The 23,368-nt window shown below is 44.3% G+C and overlaps 1 long non-coding RNA gene across 1 annotated transcript in view; it reads left to right on the top strand.

The window, feature by feature from the left end:
• LOC139777261 (uncharacterized) overlaps positions 1-22,398 on the top strand; it is a 29,862-nt gene extending 7,464 nt beyond the window's left edge. The window contains exon 5 of the long non-coding RNA XR_011719298.1: positions 21,798-22,398. This is a non-coding gene — a long non-coding RNA (uncharacterized lncRNA). The remainder of the gene's footprint in view (positions 1-21,797) is intronic.
• Positions 22,399-23,368: the final 970 nt, after the last annotated feature.

Raw genomic sequence — 23,368 nt, 5'->3', positions numbered from 1 at the left:
CCCTCGAATTTCGCGAATCAAATAAGATTTATCTTAGCCTTTGAACGAAATGCAACCAAGGGTCTGATCTGGTTAAGGATTTGGTAAAGTGCCTAATTTATCACGTGTTAGTAATGTAAACGGGCTTCATGCGCAACTTACGTGTGTAAGTTACGCGCAATTTACTTCTACGGATATCGACGAAGGATCAAACTCACGTAGTGACGAAAGCGAAGGAGACGGAGGAAACCCCGGGGCTGCGAGTCGGGAGGGAAGTCGAGACAGACACGCGTGTCGTCACGGCTTACCCAGGATGCGCGTGTCTTCCCTTAACAGTCTGTTCGCCTTGATAGAAATCGTTCAGGAAAAAAACACGTAGCGTCGGTTACATAAAAGTGCGGGCGACTACTTCCGCCGGGGTGTGCCTGAGATTGTAAGGATCCAGCCGGAGATATGAATCACGGATGAAAGATCGTTTCCTCGATTACGGACTAGGATAATGTTCAAAGTTGAGGAAATTTTAAAGAGCGCACATTTTCCTTTTAAAAAATCACCTAGACATTTTTTTCTCTTATTCTCATAACACTCCATCGGGCGATAATATTATATCAAATTTCGTATTAAACATTTCAATAAAATTATAATCTTCTTCGAGTATTTTAAGATAATATCTTATTGCATATAATATGTGTGAAACAACTCAATCAGATTGATACTAATTCTCACGTGAACGGTAGGGATATGACCTTCCAACGTTAATTATAGTATTTTCTAACAAGCGATTAGATGGATTATAACTTATGTGCATTTATCACTTCTCTCAAGGAAATCACGGAAACAATTTCCTGGTCAAGATATATCTTTCTCTTTTAATCACTGTATCGTAATAAACCACCGCGTCATCAATCTTTATCATTTTAACTTTATACATTTTTCATATAGTACAGTTTTTAGCGGTAAGTCAATCATTAACAAAGTAATTTTATTACACGTCTCTTGTGTCACTTGACTGAAATGCGTCAAAAGTAATATCGTCAACTAGTAATAAATTAATTCGTCAAATCAAGATTAATTAGATCGGTGGTAGAAGATAGGGACAGCGAATCACTGATGTGAACTGAAGTTGACCTCGTTGCAATGGTGTAATATCGTGATTGCATTATCGCAAAAGAGTGGCGTATCGTCGTGTGCCTTCGAGGAAAACTTGCCGCATATTAAACGAGCAGCATCCAGATCGTCCGAGAGGTAATCACCCACCTCTACGTAGTTACTGACGATCCTCTTCGCCCTCCTGATATCATTATGCGAACTCGTTAGACACGATCGCGAGATCCCGGTGCTTAGAAATACGAGCAGTAGAATTAAATGGTTTCTTCGTTGAAAATGCCGCTGTGACATTATCGAATTTTCTTGGCTACATTTAGAACTTTCTATAATTAACCCAATAATGTTATTACATTTAAATTTATAGATTGCTTCTAACATAATATGGTTTTCTCTGATCTTCTTTCCTTTGCGATTTATCATTATGTCGTTTTTATGTCTAAGAGAGAACGAGAGAGAGAGAGAGAGAGAGAGAGAGAGAGAAAAAACTATCATTCCATTGAAAATCTAGTTATAGAGCAGTCTAGCTTAGTCTTCCTCGAATCCGTATGCATTTCAGAAACGCTGATATACGCGAAAATTACTCCTTTTCCTTACGTTCGCGGATATGCGTGCTGTCGAGTGCAATCGAGCATCGAACATTAGTTGAGTATAAAATCAAGGAAGAACGTAGTGCGAGACAATGACATAAATTTTGTGAATTTTATTTTCTGAATTATCGAAAGCCATAAACTTTTAAAAAAGAAACGTTTCGTAAAATCTGTAACAACGATAAATCGAGGAAGATACAAATTTGGCAATCCAACAAAGATATCGGCGTAACTAACAATAAACTGGTATACTTGGCCGAGTAAAAAGGGCGTCTCTATCTAACAATAAGATTCATCACGCTGGCTCCAGGAGCGTATCCAGGCAGAGGAAGCGAAGAAAGAGTGAGACGAGGCGAGGGAGCCGAGCGTGCAGAACCGAGTACCGGGCAAAGCGCTCGGCTGCAATTTTTCTCGCTACATACGTGACGGGAGTAGAAACGAGAAGAGAAAGGATCCAGGTAGGGAGAAAAGGGCGGCGGAAAGCGAGGGAAAAAAAAGCCAGTCGCGAATTTCCGTCCATCGCGAACGACGATCGTGCTTGATGGCGGGACGCTGGATTATACTCGCAAGGGATTTTCCAACTTTCGAAATCCTTACGTCGTTTCCTCTTCCTAAAACGCCGTATTCGAAAGTACGATAGCAGTCGTTTACGCGATTTGCTACGGAAAGCGGCTGATAACAGTTTCCGTTTCTTTGGCAACCAACATAATTTTATTTACAGACCTCTTGTTCTTGATAAGCTCGCGTCAATAATTTTTTTTATGTATTGACGCGTATCAGTAATTTTTTTTATACGTCGATATCTAATCAGTATGCAATATAGGTATTGCAATCGAAGAATTTATTTAAGAATTGTTTATGAAAACGCCAGATAAGAGATATCGATCTGATTTTTTTTTTAAATCTGAAGCAGACGGCTGCAATCTGCACAAACGGAATAAGGGTGTATCTTGCCTGGAGAGAGAGAGACGTCGGAAGTAAATCAGAAACTATCGGAATCCACATTAGATCACTAAGCCTGATTCGCATTGACACGTATCGTGCCTCTGGGGCGGAAAATATGATTGCTTCGTCTCCGTTGTCTAGATGGGTAAGCATCGGGGAGAGCGAGGGCGGATTAACGCCACCCTCGGGGATCCACGTGGTTTATTTCCACCTTTGCTGTATCCACCCCGCTTTAGCCTTGTATTTGCTCGAGCGGTTTTATGCGCCTTATACTTTTAAGACCTCGCTCACCTTTTACGAAAATTAGTTGACATTTGCCGAAAATAGTCTTCGCCCGAATCATTGCTTATGCGCCCGACATTAATTGCAGTTAATAAGACGTTACGATTATTTTTTTATTAAAAGTGCGAAGCTGCGGGCATGCGATAAATATTTCTAACTCCCTCTGGAAAGATTCCTCTTAATAAATAGAAATTCTTTATTTGCTTCTCTCCAATCGAGAGCTACCATATAAGATTCAATATTTTACCAGATTAAATTAAATCAAACTATCGTTAGTTGAATTAGAAATGAATGTTATCGATAATCTACTTCGTATTAATTAAAGTGGCGTTTAAACTATGACGTAGCATCAATCAACTATTCCGAGATAAATAAATCAATGCGATATCCACTGTGCTATCGTCGGATGGATACGAACGACCCATCGATATTCTCCAAGATAGGTACTTGGGGACGCTTCCGGCTAATCTGCTGGCAAAACAAAGTCGGTCCCCGACAGGAGCGCGATTTATATAAAGTTCCGCATCGGCGTCGCTTCGGTGGGACAACAACCGAGGAGTTATCGGGATCGATAAAAAGTCTCGCAATAAGCTATCGATACGGCCGTGTGCTGTTTTATTGTGTCACGTGCGAAGGCACAGACAAACTCTCCCTTCCGCCACCCCCTTCCTCTCCCTGCCGCGCACTCCACATATATCAGTCGCGTCAGAGGGGAGACGTCGATATCCCTCGATCAATCATTAATAAGACCTGAAACCCCAAACACACATAAGGCGAAGTTCGCCATTCTAACGCGCGCTCTTTTTTTTTTTTTTTGCTCTCCTGCATCATACATACTTCGACGGTGCCATTGCACCCCTCGCCGTGGCATACCCTCCAATGCCACAAGACGAGAGAGAAATTGTAAACGGCAACCGTCGATTCGCGAATTGATGGAATTTTATATTTTCCTTTTCTGTCTGATTCCTTGTCCCCGTTTCCGCGCTCGGTCACGTTTCCGATTCGACTCCCTTCGTCCGCGAATAGCGATCCTCTCGGCCAAACGATTTATAGCGCCGAGTATCGACACGGTTTTGAACTTATCGGGGGACCGCGAGTGCGCCGCGTCGCCGATCTCTTCTCTCTTTCTCAGCCTCCAAGTAACTTCCTCGAGCGGAACGTCCTCTCGAGCTGAGTCGTCCTCTCACACACGGAAATAATATCCTCTTACGAAAGAAATTACCGAGCAATTCTTATTGTTATTGATGCCGATGTTATCACTGTGTAAGATATTCTAATTTATGTAGCGCTTAACGTCATTCTTCAAACGATAATCTGCGCGACCTACGAATTACTTTTTTAAATAATTCGCTTTTATTTTTCGAGGTGATTCGATTTCACGACGGTTAAATTGAACGTTTTAATTATCACACTGGTCGGCGCAACTGTAATAACAACGCGTTCAGCCGACCCTAAACCGAAATCGGGAGTGACGAGGGCATTTTTCCACCATCGTTAACCCGTGCGATCAGAAACGACTCTGAAAGTGTCAACGCCGCTCTGGTTTTCCCATTTTTGCACGGCTCGTACACATCCTGTCGGGCATCCCTCTGGCTTCCACCGAAATCCCTGGAGAGACTTACACAAAACAGGGGTTGGTATACGGCGCGGAAACAAGCAGATATCGAGTTGCGGTTTAAAACTCACTACCATTCCCTCCCACGCACGGTCCTCTTTCTCTTTCCCTCTGTCTCTCTCTTTCTCGATCCGCCGGTGACGACTCCGTCAAGGAAACCGGGATTCAGCACGCTGATCAGCAGAAAAGCGCAGCCCTAGGCTTCACTTGCACTCGAAGGAGCCACCCTTAAAGCGCTATCTTTACAGTCGATAGCTACCCTCTCGTGGAACGAGGAAAAAGACGTTCGGTTTCTGACATTAGTCATCGAACGTCCAACAATCATTCGATCATGTAAATTGTCTCATTTCGAGATATTTTTAATTTTAAACGTTTTGTTATCGCTTTCGCGTCATAAGAAAAGATTAAGATTCCTCGTTCTATCCGTCCTTTCCGTTTAATCAATGATAAATTACACGACGCCTGTGGAATCCTCTTGAATTTCGAGGAAGTTTACGGAATACAGTGGGCGTATATGTGAGAAAGATAATATATAAGCGGAGTTGTATACGTGATAGGCGCGACTATAAACTCCCGGTAAGGAAGACAAACGCGCGTTCGATGCCGCGCGCGATGCCGAACATTGCATCATTGATGCGCTCTATTCCCCAAACGGCGGTACATCCGACGCTAAGGTCGTGGTTTATCTGGCCATAACTGTGAAATATCTGCGCCGGCGATGCGCCGCGTCGTGTCTGATTGGCGCGAACCGTTGCGCCGCGGTAAATCTTTCTTCCCTCCTTCGATCGCGCGCCCCCTCTCTCCGAGAGGCTCCATTCAGTACGGCCCGACAGATATCGCCGATCGTTTTTCTGAAAGCCATTACTAAGGGACTATTGTTGTACACTTGACGAGAACTTTGCCGCGACGTCGGTGGGCGCAAAATATTTCCACTGCTCTTCCATAGCTTGTGAAGATTTAAGAATGAGCCGCGACTATATCAAAATAATCCATTTTAAGCTATAATCGCGTTATTAATGTAATTTTTACATCCTTTTTATACGTTGTATATTCAATTTTATCCATTTCTATATTTAGATTATTTTGAAAGGCGCGCTATAAGTCTACAGTTTTTTTATCCTTTATCTCCCGAGAATTTCGACCCAATTACGCGAGTTTCTCGAGGGTCGACGTCCACGAAAGCGAGCGTTCGCGCGCACTAAATCCGATCAATCGGGATCGATACAGGGCCCCAAGTCCCCAGTATCTCTCCTTCGTCCGGTCGGCGTTCAGGGCTGGTCCCGCGACCCGTCCGCTCCACCCGAGAGGAAAGAGGGAGCGAGAGATATCGCGGCGGCCCTATAAGGCCCAGACGGCGGCTATAAGGCCCTTGGGCAGTAACAATGCGGCCTGGGCACGGCTTCGCGGTGTCTCGTAAATATAAATGATGCCGCGACGCAGTTATTGCCGTGCTACCGTGTGTGCAGGCCCCCTCCTCGTCTCTCTTCGTGGCGCGCGGATGCGAGAGCATAAAACGCACGATGCGTAGACGAGTCTCTTTTCTTTCTCGGCTTCTGCCATCTCGCATCGCACGACGCACACGCGCGTACCTCATCTCGCTTGGTCATCCCGCTTCCCGCTACGTCGCCGCCGACTCCGCGGTTGGATCATCTAAGCCGCGATAGGTTTTTGTTTCCGAGCGGGCAATAACGGAGCCGCACACTACCTACGACGGCTACGACCGCCGTGACTCGCAGATACCGCGGTTTCAACGAACACCTGGAGACGCATCGACGATCAATGAAATTCTTAACGACTTCCTATATTCTTTCCGAAGCTTTCTTATGGTGTATACAAGTTGTCTCGCCGCAACTTTCTAGCTTGCGCATCTTAGGAAGCGTTAAAGGTAAAGAAGAGATATTATAGAGAAAAGGATCTTTAAATGCTCTTTGTGGAAAAAAGTTATTTTTATCCTATAATGTTCTCGCAAGTAAGGAAAGTCTCGATCAGTTGTCCATGATGGAAATGTCATGGGGTCAGATCGAAAGGTAGGTTGTTATCGCTGAGGCGCTTAGCACGCGAAGCGACAGAAGGATTCGCTGATGCTCTGCTTCTTTTGCACTTCGTGGAAGTCCCGGTGGTACGAAGGATGTGGATGAGAAGAAAAGGGACCGTAGAGAGAGGAAGAGAAGGGCGAGGAGGGAAATCAAGAAGGTGGAAAGAGGAGGAGGAAGAGGAGGAGGAGGAGGAGGAGGAGGCTGAAAGTGGCGGTAGGATGCTGGCAGCGAGACGGAGAGGAAGAAAGAGAGAGTGTGAAAGGTGCTGGAGGGCGGAGAAGAAGAATCGACGACGACGAGGGCGAAGGGAAAAGGGGGCGGGGACGGTCCATTAGGCGGTATCGGGACCATCGCACGGTAGCACCAACGCTCTCTGCATCTCAATGCCTTCGCCCTTAGCCGCGCGAGACGAGAGGGCCGAATGGAGCCGATTTCGGGGCCTCATACGCGCTTTCGCAGCCACCTCGAGCAGCCGCATCGCCTCGCCACGGAGATATCGATGGCCGGCGTAGGACGTGGAGGCGAACGGGCCGGCCCTGCGACGCACCAAGACCGGTAGCCCGCGGCGGTGTTTTCGCCTAATCGACCGCACCGTGATGCGCTCGCCATGATACCGTCGCAATAAGCGCGTTAAACATGGTCTACTATACGGCTCAAAAAGCATCTGTTAGTGGATCGGCGAGTAAATGGCGAATAAACCCGAAGAGAAATGACAACCCAATGGAAGATGAAACGATTAAACTTCTCAAAAGATTTCTGCTCGTTATCTATATCGCTAGTTGAAAATGTAGGGCTTTCCATTTGACAGAATATTATGCAACTTTTTTAAATTTTCCATTTAATCTCGTTCCGTTTTTAAATAATGGGAGACAATCTTCTAAACTGAGTTGTCAAATGCCGGAGTTAGTCTTTAACTGGTTTATAAATAATTAACTTAATTTAGTATTTGCACAGACAGTACGGTGAATCTCTGTTCCGCAACGCGATTATTCTCTTCTAAATTCTTTCACGGTAACGCGGTTGCCTAATGAGACTCATCGAAATCGTTACACCTACGTGTTCGGCACACTCCTCGTCGCTTTTTCCTCCCCTCAGATGACAGACGGCTCGACGAGACAGCCTTCGACCTGGGAGTGAATCTACGATGTGGTATGCCCGATCGGAATCTCTGGAACACAAACTTGCTCAGAGTCTCTCTCTCTCTCTCTCTCTGTCCCTCTCCCTCTCCCTCTCTCTTTCTCTCTCATCAGGATAAACAAATCCGAACAGGTCTCCAGCGAGAGACAGGCTTTAACGGAGATAGAGAGAAGAGAAGAGAGAGAGAGAGAGAGAGAGAGAGAGAGAGAGAGAGAGAGAGAGAGAGAGAGAGAGAGAGAGAGAGAGAGAGAGAGAAGCATGGCATAATAAATATATCCGACACATATATTAATATACATATATCCGCTTATCAGAAGTACATTGTGATGTTATTGAGCGATCGACCGATATTTCAGGGAAAAAAAGATTTCTAAAGAACACTTTACATCGGGTATCGGTAGCGGCAATTGGCAGGATGCAAACTAATTTAATATCATAAAGTTAACCGGCAATCTCGGTCCTGTCGTATAATAAACTTCGGCATTTCCATAAATGGAAGGTGTGGCGATGCGAAATCGCACGCTCGCACGAAGTTTATGGCAGTATTTTTTTCGCAGATTCGATTATCTTTTACCTCATTATATTCAAGACCGACAGCTTTCGGTCTTTACCTTTGACTTATTCGCAGTTTTTTTTTTTGCAAATATCTTTTCGTGAATGCTAGAATGTCTGATTCGGTAATGCTAATCAAAGGTTAGCCACATGGGTCTTGAGAACACGTGGATGACACGATTCGCGTCGGCACGGAAGTGTCGATTAAATTCCATTCGAGTTCCCGAGAACTTCTTTCATATATGCATCGTCGTAACACAACACATAACGGCGCGCCGAAATCGCATGCAAAATTCTTGAAAAACCAGCCGGTCGAACATAAATCTGTATCTCGAAGCAATTAAATTAAGAGAATCGTCTGTGACACTCGACATCGGACACACGTGCAGTTACTTTACACTTTCAAGTTTACGCATACATTGAGCGAGAGATTGAAGTATAAGATGTCGAGCATGCATGTCATCGACCTACAAAATTAGACGTTTAATCTGGAAGTCCAGTGATATACAAATACGATATACATGAATTATTATACATTCAGAATTTTTATATTTTGAATTATTGACCGTCGTATATGATTATCATAATCAAAATTTTTATATCTTTTCGCAGAGGAATAAAGATTGCATTTTGATCGTGAGAGTTCTCGCGTTTCGTGTAAATCCACAGAAAGTAGAGTGCGAATTCAGATGTGGTTTCAACTTATAGCCGATCGACCGAGTTAGGCGTGTTCTATTTCGACAACGCATCGGCGAAATCTCTTTCTCAAGGATTCCCGGCAAGCACGAAACAGCTACCGGTGTTCGTTCCCTCTCTGTTTCTTTCTCTTCTACGTGTCTCTCTTTTTTTCTGTTCCAGTGGATCGAAGGACACCGGCCGCAGGCGCGCAGAAGGCGGTGAGGTAAGCCGAACCAACCGCGACTCAACGGCGACGACGACGACTTCGACGACGACTGCGACTAGATTTTCCCGTCAATAAATCAAGCCGGTCCGCGGGCCGGCCTCGGCATTTCTGCCACCGTTGCCGCCGCTCGCGACTGTCGACGACTTCGTCTTCTTCGTCGTCGTCGCTCTGCCGCTGCCGCTGCCGCCGCCGCTGCCGCCGCCGCCGCCGCGCGCTGCTTCCTTATTCATACCGTCTCGTCGACAGTCGCGTTCAGAAAAACGTCACCCTGGATGTTGTCAACGCGTCTCGCTGCTACGAGCGTTTCCAGCATCCGGTAGTTAGTTGGGAAAAGCGCGAGCTACCATATACACGTACATACACATACATCTTTGTTTCGTCCGCCGGTTATGCTTGTTCGTCGCTTCTCAAGCAAGAAACTCGTCGACGCGTAAGAAACACGAAGAGCGTACCAAACGAAAGCGGATATTTTGATCTCTTGCGTTATTAGGAGTAGAATATTCTTTTACAAGGCCGTTCTCAGAGACGTCATTTAAATAAATTTAATTAAATAAATTGGAAAGTTGAGGCTCTGTTGGACATCCACACGTAAAGGAGAACTGGCTAATTAAGAGCCAATCGCTGTTGACCGTGCGAAAAACGTTTATTCTTCTTTAGAATTAAATAAATTAAATTAATTAATTAAATAAATTTCACCTTATTCAAAATCTTATATAAAATATATTTTAAATACGATCGTCGTAACTGTTCAAGATATTTCTCTCTTAAAAAAAGATTTATAAGCAAATTTTCATTCTAGTGCATAGTGAATATTTACTGATTAACATCTACATTTCTATCTCTGTATATCATAAGTGCGATAAATTTTATTGAGGCCGAATCGAACTAAATTACTCATGGGAAAGAAAAGACGGTTAAGCAACCCACTTTGGGGCCCACGATTAGTAATCCAATTACTTGGGTTGCTCGTAATCCTAATTTTACGTAACCGTTTTCCTCTCTTAAGCGATATTTCTAATTAACCCCGCGTAACTAAAAATCGTAATTAGCTATATTTCAAAGATTTTTAAGTTATACTAATCAATTCTCTCAATTAGTTCTGTCGATATTCAGTTACGCAAAGATAATTTTCACTTCAGGGGCACTAACTAAAATGTTGCTTAACTAAAAAAAACCGGTCTAAATTTCTCCCAGAGTATAAGAAATATCGTCTTTGAGGAGAGCTACGTCGATGTGAATATTTATTCCTAACTCCGGTTCGGTGCGAATCTGCGAATGATCCTATCGATGGGGCATCCGTTCGGCGATGTTAATTCGTACGACGTTAAACGCGTGAGAGACAAAGTTTGCTCTCAGTGAATCGATAGCGACACGCGATCGCACGGACGGAAGATACCTACATGTATAAATCCTACGGCAGCGAGTCGCGCCGCACATGCGGAGCATTTCTTCGAGAAATTTCGGGGGAGGAGTAATCGATGGCTACCTCGGCGACGATCGGTCCGGCAATCAGGACGAATGTGCAGGGAGATAAAGTGAAATGGCGTCGCCGTTTAATTGGAGTTTCTGACGCGTTTCTGGCATTAAGTATGATGTTGCGTTGAGTTCAATTAAAATGGAAATCGGGGATGGCCGTTGCTTCGCCACGTCTCTTTCTCGCTCTCCGTCTCTCTTTCCCCCTCCGTCTCTGTGTCCTCTCTCCCTGCCTTCCTCCTCCCCGTGTATTCGCCCATCGTTCTCATCGTACTCTTCGTCCTTCCTCTTGCACTGAATCCGTCCCACACACAACTTACGCTCATGTATACATATACACCCACACATACATACAGTTATACACACTTGCACGTACATGCACACACATATACACATACATGTGCGAAGTGCATCCCATGTTTTTGCTCACTATGTGTACCATCCTTCGATCCTTCCTCCTCCTGCTCTTCATCGTCCTGTTCCTTCTTCCCTGCTGTTCGTTTCTCTCACGAGCTTCGAGCTACCACATACGTGTGTCCCGATCTGAAAATAGTTCGGTTGGTCCCGGGTAGGAGTCCTTAATGAACCCGAGATTAGAAGTCAGCCCCGGACTCGAGAGCGGTAGATACTGGGTACAATTAACACTGAAATATCATCGGTGTGGGTCCGTTAGGGACGGTGGTACACGATGTGTCTCAGGTGGGATTTTGCCGCCGTCGCTGCTGCGAAAGGGAAAGGGGAATCGGATCCTCCAGACAAGGGACTAAAGGACTGGCCAACTTTATGGACTCTTAAATTAGCCGATTGCCACGAGTCGATTCGAGCTTCGCGGGAGATCGGGCGGTACCGAATTTCCGTCGCGGAAGTAATATATTTTATATTAACAGGCCCTCTTTTGAAACCATCGGATTTCTTTTTGCCACCAATACTCGAAAAAGTACATTGATAGCGATGAAGTCTTCTTACAACAAATTTGTATAGGTGTGCGCGTTGTGCTTAATATAATTTAAGAGATCATATAATTTATTTTTAATAGTTATGACGTACATAAATTCCCATTGACTGTGTGCGGGCAAATAATAATTGCAATAATTTTTCAGCCCCGGAAGATGAGAGCTAAAAACGAGAGAGTGAAAAGCGCTAGAATGTGCATCGTGTGTTTTTCTCTCTTTATCGTTTACAATAATTACAAGATAATTGCTCAACGGAATGAGCGCCCCGGGCGTGCGTCATCTCCGTGCGATGCGCAGCTGCAGGATTTATTTATCTTCATTTTTTTTCATTTCTTTTTTTTCCATTCGTATCAGTGGCTACTTTGTGAGCGTTTAACATACAGGAACAAAACGACGGACGCGGTGGTTCCGCAGAGAATTCATTGCCCTTATCGCGATTTGTACTTAACGCCCGAACATCTTGCGGTGCGCATATAATTACCATACTCGCCATAAATACAAGATCCTCGTGGAAGGCATGACGTACCGATTGCTTCTTTCCCATTACAGTAAATCAACGGCTCCGCGATAATTCTCGCGGATTACGGATACGTTTATGAGCGAAATAGCAAATCGGTGCGGTAGCAATCATTAAATCGACGGCAGCCAGCCCAGGCCGAGGCTAAATAGCAGTGGCCTGGCCCGATTTAAGACCGCTTTTGATGCTCTTAGAGAGACCGCCTGCCACCGTGCTCTCGGCCGACCGGTGCCGGTGCTCGGTAGAGACTTAATAAGACATCGTGACTCAGCGCAATGTCAGGCCTCTAAGTGATCGGTTAATTGTACATTAAACCGTACATAATAGAATTATCAGCGGTAGAGAGCGAGAGAGAGAGAGAGAGAGAGAGAGAGAGAGAGAGAGAGAGAGAGAGAGAGAGCACGGGCTTCGGCTCGTGCGGAGAATAGCCCCATGCCCCTTCTGTAAAATCTGACCCACTACTTAGCCCGCGTGTCGAACCTGAAATTGAAATGTCTTGACATTTTTGGGCATGTTGTGAGCATTATAATGACGGCACATTGTAATTAACTGATAAACGCGCGATATTGAGATTGGATAGAAATTTAAATCACCTAGATGTGTGTGCGATTTGGATTCTCTTTAGAAAGATATTAAGGGTGTGCTATTAATTGATTATGTAAATTTCATTTAATTAATTTTATGAAAATTCAAATATAACTATAACGGAACCAAACATAATTCATATATAGATTGTATTCATAGAACTAATTGGATGCAGTTATGCAATAAGGTACCAAGCGCCTGCACTTTCGTGATTTTTAGTTCTGTAAGGAGATATTCTAAAAACGTACGTAACAAATAGAATTGTATTTGAGAAAAATTATATAGTTCGGTCATTATATTTGAAATAACGTTAGCACAGCATTTTATTTCTAAATTTCGCGAAATTTACTCCAGCGAAAAAGTAAAGTTTTGGAATTGGTTCCGCATTGCAGAATCAATTGCAGAACTGCGTCCAATTTAATTTTCTGGGGGATGTAATATTTTTCTCTATTTTTATGATTCAAAAATATATGTCTGTCTTATCTTTAATATCCTCATAGAAACTTTAGTTCATTTTTGTGACAGATTTGGACAAAATGTCTCGTAAAGTAGATCAGTTTTCCGCTGATCAGTTTATCCTGGACGTTGTTGTCCATCGATGTAATTAGTGTGCTCGGCATATTATAGGTGTAAGTATATAGGGTTTCATAGCGCCGGCCGCGAGAATCGTGAGCAAGCAGTATTAATCTTGCATTCCTTCGGTCGTGGTGCCTTCAACTGAGAAGGCTTGATACACGGTAACCCTAACGCAATCAGTCACGGCGCATTACGATGATTTCATTCGCGTCTGGCGCTATTAATTATCGCCGCGAGCAGGCCGCGAAGTAACTACAAACATGGACCCGGCGCGTCAAAATAATTAATACAAGTTACGTACGAAGGAACTCGGGTAGTCACGAGGTGCCCGACAACGACGACGACAACGATACTATTCCAGAGAAACGGGTACGACTGGTTCTACATAACGCATTTCTGCCACGCATCGGTATATTTACGATCTACGGTAAACAGAACCGTCTGAGAAACTAGATGCATAATAAAAAGAAGTTTAATATGTTATATTATGTGATAATAAATATGAGAAACTGTACAAGAGAGTCCCGAATAATATTTAATAATTGGAAGTGACAATGAAGAAATAAGATTATTTCGTTTACATTAAAAAATAATTAAGGATATAGTGATACATCATACGTGTAATATTCTTGTGATAAAATACGAAGGAGCATATTCTTATCGGAAGCGCATCCGGAATTAGTCCTCCACCTCGTCGCCTATCGAGAAACGATTTATCACGCGTGGAATTCGCGATCCCGGTCCAGGGCTTTTTCAAATTAATTAGGAGTTGGCTAGTGACTGCCCTAACCGCATACCGGGCCTATCTTATCGGGCTTACTTAAGGTCGCGAGAATTCTCGCGATTACCGGGACGTCAAATGTCCCCCGTGCGCGGGTTAATTGGCGCCATCGCCGAGGACATGCCGGGACCGGCAAAAATGGTCAGCCACGGCAGGCAGGCAGGTAGATCGCACGATCGGTACCACACGCCGATCTCTACGTCGCGGCCGTGTATTCCGGGAGCACGCGCATCTTTCCCCGTGTTGGTTCGTTTATTAACCGCGGGTTAATTCGCCGTTTAGAGGCCGGCCGCGTGGTCGCGCGCTCGCATTATAAAAGCGAAGTGATCCCGCGATAGGGATTCATTAAACGCCGTTAATTAAGACATTATCACGTCATAATGATCTCTCTCGCGGAGGCCCCGGGGAACTTTAATGAATGAATGAAACACGCCTCATAAATAATTAATCTGCCGATTAAGCCAGAGCTCTGGCCAGCGGCCGTGGCCGATTGCCGCGGAGCGAAGTACGGCGGAGAATCGCTCGCGTTTTCGAAATGAGAGTCGTACGCGTGTTGTCACGCTCGCGGGAGACGACGCTGTTGGCGATGATCTCGACCGCCGCCCTGGCAGATCCTCGACGATCGCGTTTGCCTCTCTCTCTCCCGCCGGCTCGCTTTTAAACGGGAAGTTGTAAGTAGAACGTGGACGATACCGCTCGCGGAAGCGCTTATTATTTTCGCGAGTATACAACGGCGCTAATTGCACGAGGAAACAAATAGGTAAGCCCGTGATTTAGGCTGCAAACGAGGGATCTGCCTGACCTGAAAAGGAAGAAAGCATGAGGCGTCGTCCGAGCGGAAATCGCAGCTGACCCGCGAAATTCAGGTTCCCTGGAAATCGCGATCCACCATCGTTTCCCTCGCAATCTATATATCTTCCGTGCGCAGAAAACTGGGATTTCGTTTCGAGGGACTCGCTGTTCGCGGAGGCATTACGTCCGCGTGTCGCAAACGACCTTACCACATGTACAATCCCGAGAAACGTACAGTTCGTAGAACCGAGTGGCCGCGACTGTTTCATGTCCGTTGACACTTGACCTTCGCCGGAACGGCGCGAAATCGCGCGGCTCCGTTCGAGAGAGCCGCTCGATTCAAGATCGCGAAAAGTCAGCGATGACACACGTATGTCACACGTGTACGTATCTGTCGTAGCTCGCGATTGCGTCTAGATATACTGGAAAATCCGGTATACAAGTCCGGCCTGTCTGCCTGCCCTTCCTGTTTCGTGAAATACCTCTGTTCGTCCTCCTTCTTTCTTTCTCTCTGTGTTTCGACGAAGAGCTGAAGAGACGCCGGCGTACGTAAATAAACCAGTTTGACGACACGTAACAAATCGCGACGTTACGTATAGGAATTGCACCGGGCATGTACCGGTGTTTCGCCGGCATAACGCGGGCTCCGACCGCGTAATAATGGCCCACTAAATATTATTAAGTAGCGACACCCGCAAACTCGTAAAAGAGGCGATGACACGCGCTACGATCGGTTCTGTACCGCTCCGTCCTCTCGAGTTATTGCGCTCTAACTTATCGCCGCTTATTACCGCGGCGGGCTCGCCACTAAGTAGGCACCTAATCATTAGCTTACGGTGCGCACGCGGAGAAAGACGTAGAATAATTCTGCGTACCGCTCGCGCGCGGGCCGTAACGTTAATGCTACATTCGATTACGTTAGGCAGATCTTCATCACGTTGGTAACGTGGGATAATGCTGGAGTCTGCCACATAATCGAAGGAGACACGCCAAAATATCAAGGAAATTAAATCGTTATTTTTAAGGCATTTTTAAATAATTAAAATTAAACTGTGATAAAGAGGCTCGCTCTGAATCAAATTCAAAGGAAAATATAAAGTTATCGAGCCATGGAATTTAATGTATTAAATTCGTAATTAAGTTCTAAATACTATATTGTCAAGATACATATGTGTAATATATACTATACATAAAAACTTCCTTGTCATATTAGATAAAAGTAGGTATTCGGCTTATTCCTAAGATGGTAATCTACTATAACCCAAACGTTGCGATGATTGATCATTCTCATGCAGTAGTACATAAAATTTACTGTAATACATTTTAGATCCAACGATTTAGTGTTCGGCCGCAGTTTCTTTGACGCCGGCTCTCGCTTTGGCTACGGACTATGATGTATAAAGATACACATAGATTCTTTCGTCCTTTAAATTAAACAGCTCAGTCGAAGCGCGCATAATCGCATTGTAACGCGCAAGACACGACGATTTATGCTTCGGATGATTTATGCGGCGATCACAGCGACAGGGCACATACATTAAGGCCGACCGAAATTTATGAATATATACTTTTTCCGTCGGACAATTGTTTTCGCGGCCTCCTCCGGCTTGCATATGTAGAAGCTCCTACGTCAGAGAGCGTGGACATTAACTAAAAATCCACGTTGTCGATTCTTTCCGTCATTCGATTTTTTTTCTCCGCCTCTTCTTCTCCTCAAGGTGCAACGCGACACACACGTGCGCCTGTCTTACGACACGATTACCATACGATCTGCATATCTCTCCGATGACTACTTTCCGCGACTCGTAAATAAACACATCTCGTGGCCGACGAGAAGATAGAATTACTGAAAAATTATTGCGATAAATAATTTCTCATTTAATATTTCTCTAGAAATTTTAATGAAATTATCACTGATGGGTTTGAAAAAATTCGCGCTGGAGCCGCTACTAAACATCGTGGTGTCCTGCTTTATTGACAGATGCAGATCACGTTAATTACAATTGACGTGATAACGTTTCGTAATGCTTTCTGCTCGTAATTCAAACGAATTGTTGGCATTTATCACGTTGAAACGCACTGTTACCCGCTAATTGATATTAAAAGCTATTTTCTTTAGAAATATCAGTTATATTTAAATACACGAACCTTGAGATCCGTAGATAGATATCGCTATAATAATACCAGTAACAACATAGACGTGACTTTATAGATATCTCTCGGCGGTTAAACGTTGCTGCACGCATGTTCGTCGCGCACAGTAATGTTTCTCAACCTTTTCCTGCGTATGCCAAGGCCAAATCGTTGACATAATATGAAAGTGAGCACGTTCGTTCCTATCGTATTCATCATAACGGATACTGAAAAAAATTTATCAAAAGATTACCTCACAGATACAAAACAGGAAAAGCTTAATCTCTCTCCGAATATTTAATTTTTATAAAATAATAGTATTATTTCACAAAAGTGTGTAAAAATAAAAATAACAAAGACAGTCATGAAATAATAGCGTTGGATAAAAATTAAAATAATATAATAATCTTTCAAATTTGGCTTTTTATTTCGAGGACTCTGAATAAGAAAGAATAGAAAATGTTTTATCTTTTTATTTGGGATCTTCAGATATCCGACTTGAAGACAGATTCTGTGGCTTTTGTCGATGTGATCTATCGGCGACACTTACGCGTGTCTCGTGAGCGTGCAGAGGTTGCTCGCAGAAGCTACGTGGTTATCGAGAGATACCAGACACGAGAAGAAACGAAGCGTACCAAAGTGAGCGGTTAGATCGTCGCCGACGGCGCGGCGTGTGCGTGCGCTGATACGTGAATTACTCGCGGTGGAACACAGGTGGACCGGTAACCGGTGAGTGCGTGCGTGTGAGTTTTACGGATTGCGGCGCACCCAACGCTCACTTTGTCGCGAGAGACCTCGGCATGTTCGCGACGTTGATTCTAATCGACGGCGCGAGAGAGGAAAGGGGTAAGGGGGAAGTAAAAGAGAGAGAGCAAAACTATGTCTTCGTTCTTTCCTTCGTTCGCCGAGAGAGACGCGCCAGTTTGATCCATTTCGCGCGAACCAATTTATTGAAATCTCCCCAGAGAGAGATGAGGGATAGAGCTTTTAGTCACGCAACGTGTCATCGCTTACGGCGATGATGTCGAGGTTGTTTTCTACATCGATAGTCAGGCGATATACTCGAATCCGCGAAAAAATATGTATGATCCAACGACGAGCGCGTTAAGGTTGGGTATCCACCAGAAAATAATTTTTAACAAACGTTTGCAAACGTTGCTTTTCTGGTGGATACCCACCTTTATGTCCGCTGGACCACAGTTACCTGACAGACACCCTTGCCTCGAAGAATCCTCGAGGCTGACTCACCTCGTCGTTATTCTCTTGTTTACACCGTGACGAGTGCCTGCGATTTCCGAGGCGGCGAGAATCGGTGTTTGAATAGTAAATTGAGGATCGCGCGCGCGCTAGGCATAGCACCTAAGTGGACTCGATCGAAAGATCTGTGACACGAAGGTAAACGTGACACTGAAAAATACCTCGCGCGACGGTGCGTGGATTTAATATTTCACACAAAAGATCATAAATCTAATAATTATGAAATTAAATGTGATAACCGCGCTTATTTAACCGGTTATTGTGAAATCTATAAAAAACTGCGGCTATTAATAACATCATTAAAAAATATTGCGGCGTTATATTATTCAGCTAGACCGTCCTAATTGACCTGTTCTAACCGATCGTACGCCGTTATACATAATATAATTTTTCTCCGTCGCAAAAGGGGATTTATCTCGTACATTTATCTTGTAGCTCGATAACCTTAAGCGATCGTCTCGAGATAACGTTGCGCGATCCAAGTTTTGGATGTTTGGTAGATACACGATAACCGGCTAAATAATTTCTATACCGCCGTTACACGCTCCTAGAGAGTTGAGGAAGCAGAGATAGATATTCTCGCTATATTCCTCCGTCTCAGTCATTGGTCCAATCAGGGTCAACAAGATCGGCTTTCGTGCGAGATTTACAACCTCCGGTAAGATTCCACTAATTTTATACGCTCCCGCTGGTCGAAAAGTTTAGCTCGTTCTGACGATCGCCGAAGAACGTGAATCCGAATGGGGGTGACCTCCGGAGACCCGTGAAGAATCCCAATCACATAGGAAGGAATTAAAATAGCTCTCTGGAGCACGATTCTGAGCTTTACTTTCGCGAGCTCCATTTCCGCTCCAGATTCAAATGGCGCTCCAAGATCTCTCGGATCGAATAAGATTCCGAACTCCAGAACGGAGTCGTGAGAGAAATTTTGCCATTGCGTAGCGCAAAAGGACGATGCGCCGCGATTCTATTAGCGAATCTTGAAACGTGAGGTAAGAACCTAGCCGTGATTATGTTTCTTCTATCGCGACTTAGAACAAATGACTTATTCGACGGGCGCCATTGGCGGCCGGACGATCCGGTCGCGGCGATGCAATAAAGTCGAGTGCCATGCCGCCGCGACACCGCGGGCGTGTGCGCTCTCATATGGAGACCGTTTTACCGTGGCTGGAATGAGCCACGAGCACTCAAGGATGGCCGCCATCCGCGCGAGCCTGCCCGCTTCGTGTCGCAACTTCCATCCGACCACGTCATCAGTGCGCATGTCGGACTTCAAGAAGCTCTCGCTATCGTCGTATTCAGGGTCAGTTGCAACGACAACGACATAAATTAGCTGTCTAATCTGAGACTAATTAATTTTCTTTCTCCGCTCATCTCACGCAGAATTGTAAAGAGAGAGAAGGATTAATCGCTCGTGCCAATCGATTTGACGTCAACTAATCCGGAATTAATAAACTTTAAATGCGTATATGTGCGTATGTAAGAATGAAAAAGTATACAGTCGACTGAGCTACAATATTTATTTGAGAGATATTTATTCGACACTATCTCCCCGCGGAGAATTACAACTTCGAGATCGGACATCTCGCGCAGACAGAATGACGCGATTTCGCGAAGCGGTGGTTTTCTGGCCGCGCCATAAACGCCGGCGATAAGCAATAAAAACGACTGCCGCGGTGCGGACGGATACGCGTAGCGTTTTAAACGACGCAAGTTTTGTCACGGTGTAAACGGGCAGTCAAGGATGTCTACCGCGCGGTGCAAGCTGTAGCGGCGGCTGTTACGTGTCGCAACGTTCATCGAACGACGTCATCGGTGTCCACGAGAGACCTTAACGAGCGTCCACTCGGTCACGCTTGATTCCGTCGCGAAACAATCGTCGCGTCGGTCAAAATCTCATGAAGCATATAACACTGCCAGTGTCAATGATGCACCGAATATCCGACAATCGAATGCCACGGTTATCATGACTGCACAGTCACGATGACTGCATCAAATGTTGCATCTGTAATCGAGAGAATACTAAAGTACTGTAATTTTAGAAATATCACTTGTCGCCAAGTAAAATCTGACAGTAAAATCCGATCTAACAGAGATAAATAACGATTGTTTGAAATTTAAATTAATTTCAAACAGCGCTTTTTATCCGAGACTTAAAGTTATTCGGTATTAAAGATCAAATCATTGCGGTAACTTATGGGAATGCTTGATTAAATAAGTCGATTCCGGAGAACTGATTCTCCAGTAGCCCATCCATATCGGGGCGACTCTGGGAGATGCGCGAAACGCGAAGAGAAGGACACAGCACAATCCGAACTTACGAAACGTTGATGAGGAAACGTGCCAGGGACGTAGGAGCGAAGGGAAAGACTCGATCTTCGGATTCCGCAGGAGACTGGAGGGAACGAATGCCTGGAAGGCCGACGACATTTCGAGCTGTCGTTACATCATCGACAGAACCAGATCGCCGTAGATAACCGAGAAAATTACCCAGGCAGACCGATGTCACGGCGTTCTAGCCGTGCAATTTCGTAAAGTCTCTGTTATCCTCGTCTTTTTGAACAACCTGCTCGTGTCCTCGAAATTCTACGCAATTTCAAGTCTTATAACGTCTCGATCAACACGATTTTAAATAACACAGATAACTACCGATTGAAACTTATCAATTAGAATATTTTGCAATTACTAATCTAAATACTGATCGAAATAAAAATTAAATGTGGTTAACGTTTCAATATTTTTTTTACAAAGTTGAACATGACGAAGATTAAACGGACACCTCTAGACGCACCTCTAATGGTTAAGGGCGAGACAAATTTATCGCAACGAAAGAACTATTCCTTACCGCTCGCGTATAATGCGTGCCTAATACGTTAGAGAGTCAAGTAGACGGAGATAGAGCGATAGAAAGAAGGCTGGTAGGGATGACTAGAGAAGCCTTATGCGTTTCTACGCGTCTCATGAATGTCTCGTGCTCTCGCCGAGCCATTCATTAGAGACCTGGCTGGCGAGAGCAAAGAGCGAGAGCGTGCCCATTACGAATGCATTGGATAATAACGCGGTGTGGCACGAGCCGTAGAGGATCCCGAAGACATTGGGCTTAATCGCAACCGCATTGACGAGACGGCGCGAGCGGAGATGAAGACGCTTCCTGAAGGCAGCTTCCTGAATATCCGATGCATCGCAACAATGCAATGCCTTAAATCAACGCAATCCAAGAGAGATTCTTATAATATATGTAAATCGCTAGGCGAAAAAGTGTGGAATCTTTTTGGAGGAAATAGAAGTTTATGAGAAGTTCAATATTAGTAATTGATATTGTTTTAGCGTTCTCTCTACAATTTTGTAAAGAAGAATATAAAATATATTATCTTAAAATAATAAAGATAATATAGATATATATTAAGTTTTTATTTTTATTGATTTATGCTACGAATCTCTCTCTACTCAATTATATTTTAATGTAATAAAATTTTCTTTCTTCATTGTATTTGAAAAATTATTATTATTATTATTATTATTATCCTTGTATTTTTTCAGTTGACAGTTGTATTTTTCTCTATTCTTCTTTATAATTCCATTACAGAATATCGAGATGGAAGCATTGCTATCTGGAACGGCGTTAAAATCTGCGCTACTATCGACCCTATCGTGAAACGATCTCGGAGAGATTGGACTGCACGAAAATCCATTGTGAAACGACAACGTGTCCGAGAGGAGGAAGCCGAGGAAGCCGGAGAGATAGAGATACCGAAGCGACTTACTCGGTGTCCATTGGGTTCCGAGATAGTACCTGTCGATCGTACGTGGAAACCATCGCCTCGGGGACGGACAGCCTACTTGTATGCAGAATTGCGTCGTACATTGTGTTTGTTTTATTAATGCGGCCCGACCTTGCGGCTTTCGTGCGGCACAAGCAACCGCCGCACATAAATACCTCCGGCACCCTTCCGTTCGGACAAGTTCATTTAGAGACCGGGACCGCGAATATACCGTTCGTATATTGACCTGGGAATTAGTTCACGCCAAATATCCGCCGCGAGTTACTTTCTATTAATATCATTTCTTTGTATCTCTCTTCTCCGGGCGAGAATTAAAATCCATTTTTTAGTCTTTTCAGTTGCGTATAATTCAACGTGATATAAATTACAATTAAAAAAAGACGTATCTTTTATATATATATATATATATATATATATATATATCTTCTCTTGCGCATAATTATTTCAACAGGATATAAAATTTTAGATCCTACTTTTTCAGAATAAAAAAAAATTATTATAGCAGGAGAACTAGCTGGACTTTAAAGTAAATACTTTTATAAATCTTTTCTTACGGAGTAAGAAAAAATGTTGTATTAGCTATATTATTCTGAATATCTCGCATAAGAACGATGTCAGAGAGGTTCCAAAAGATAGCAGAACAAGTGGCCTCTACGACCAGTTTCATCACAGAGCCGCTCCCAACTCTTAAGGTCTCCGACCAAAAGGTCGACTACGATGCACGTTGTCTGGCTTCCGTTTATCCCGAACGGACGATCACGATCTACGATGACTTATACCCGAAATTCATTTCGCCGATATTATCATTATTCCCAAGAGAGAGAGAGAGAGAGAGAGAGAGAGAGAGAGAGAGAAACCGATTCCGTATAGGCGTAGGCGGGCAGAGTATTCTTCGCACCTATTTCGAAGAAATGCGCTTTACAAAATGCAAATTGGACACGCAAGTTAACACATGTTATAATTTTCTCAACCGACCTAACAGATCAATGGCTAACGAGATCGTGCGGTTTAACGAGATAATGTATACGGATGGGCTGGCGGCGGCGCACGGGTAAATGTACGCAAATGTATCGTGTAATTAGCGTATCGCTTCTCCGGCTACGACTGTTCGCTGTCCGATCGATCGGATTACCATCTTTTCCCGCTAAAAAGTGACTCTAATCTCTCGGACGGGCTAACGTTCGAGCAAGCTGAAGAAGGGATCTAATCGGCATTGGTATCGAAATCCGACGTGGTAGAGAGAGCGAGCCCTTATATAGACAGCCCGTCCTTGAGCTCCACTTTGAGCGCGTCGTGTTAGACGAAACGCCTTTGGTACGTTTAAGCCCCGTTATCTCGATCGAGCCTCGATCGTCCCGGCTACTGCCTACTCTCA

The sequence above is a fragment of the Temnothorax nylanderi genome, unplaced genomic scaffold (genome assembly GCF_030848795.1).
Source record: "Temnothorax nylanderi isolate EJ_2023f unplaced genomic scaffold, tnyl_v1.0 TNYL_tig0142_pilon, whole genome shotgun sequence".
NCBI classification, from domain to species: Eukaryota; Metazoa; Arthropoda; class Insecta; order Hymenoptera; family Formicidae; genus Temnothorax; species Temnothorax nylanderi.
This window is presented reverse-complemented; position numbering and strand designations above follow the sequence as displayed.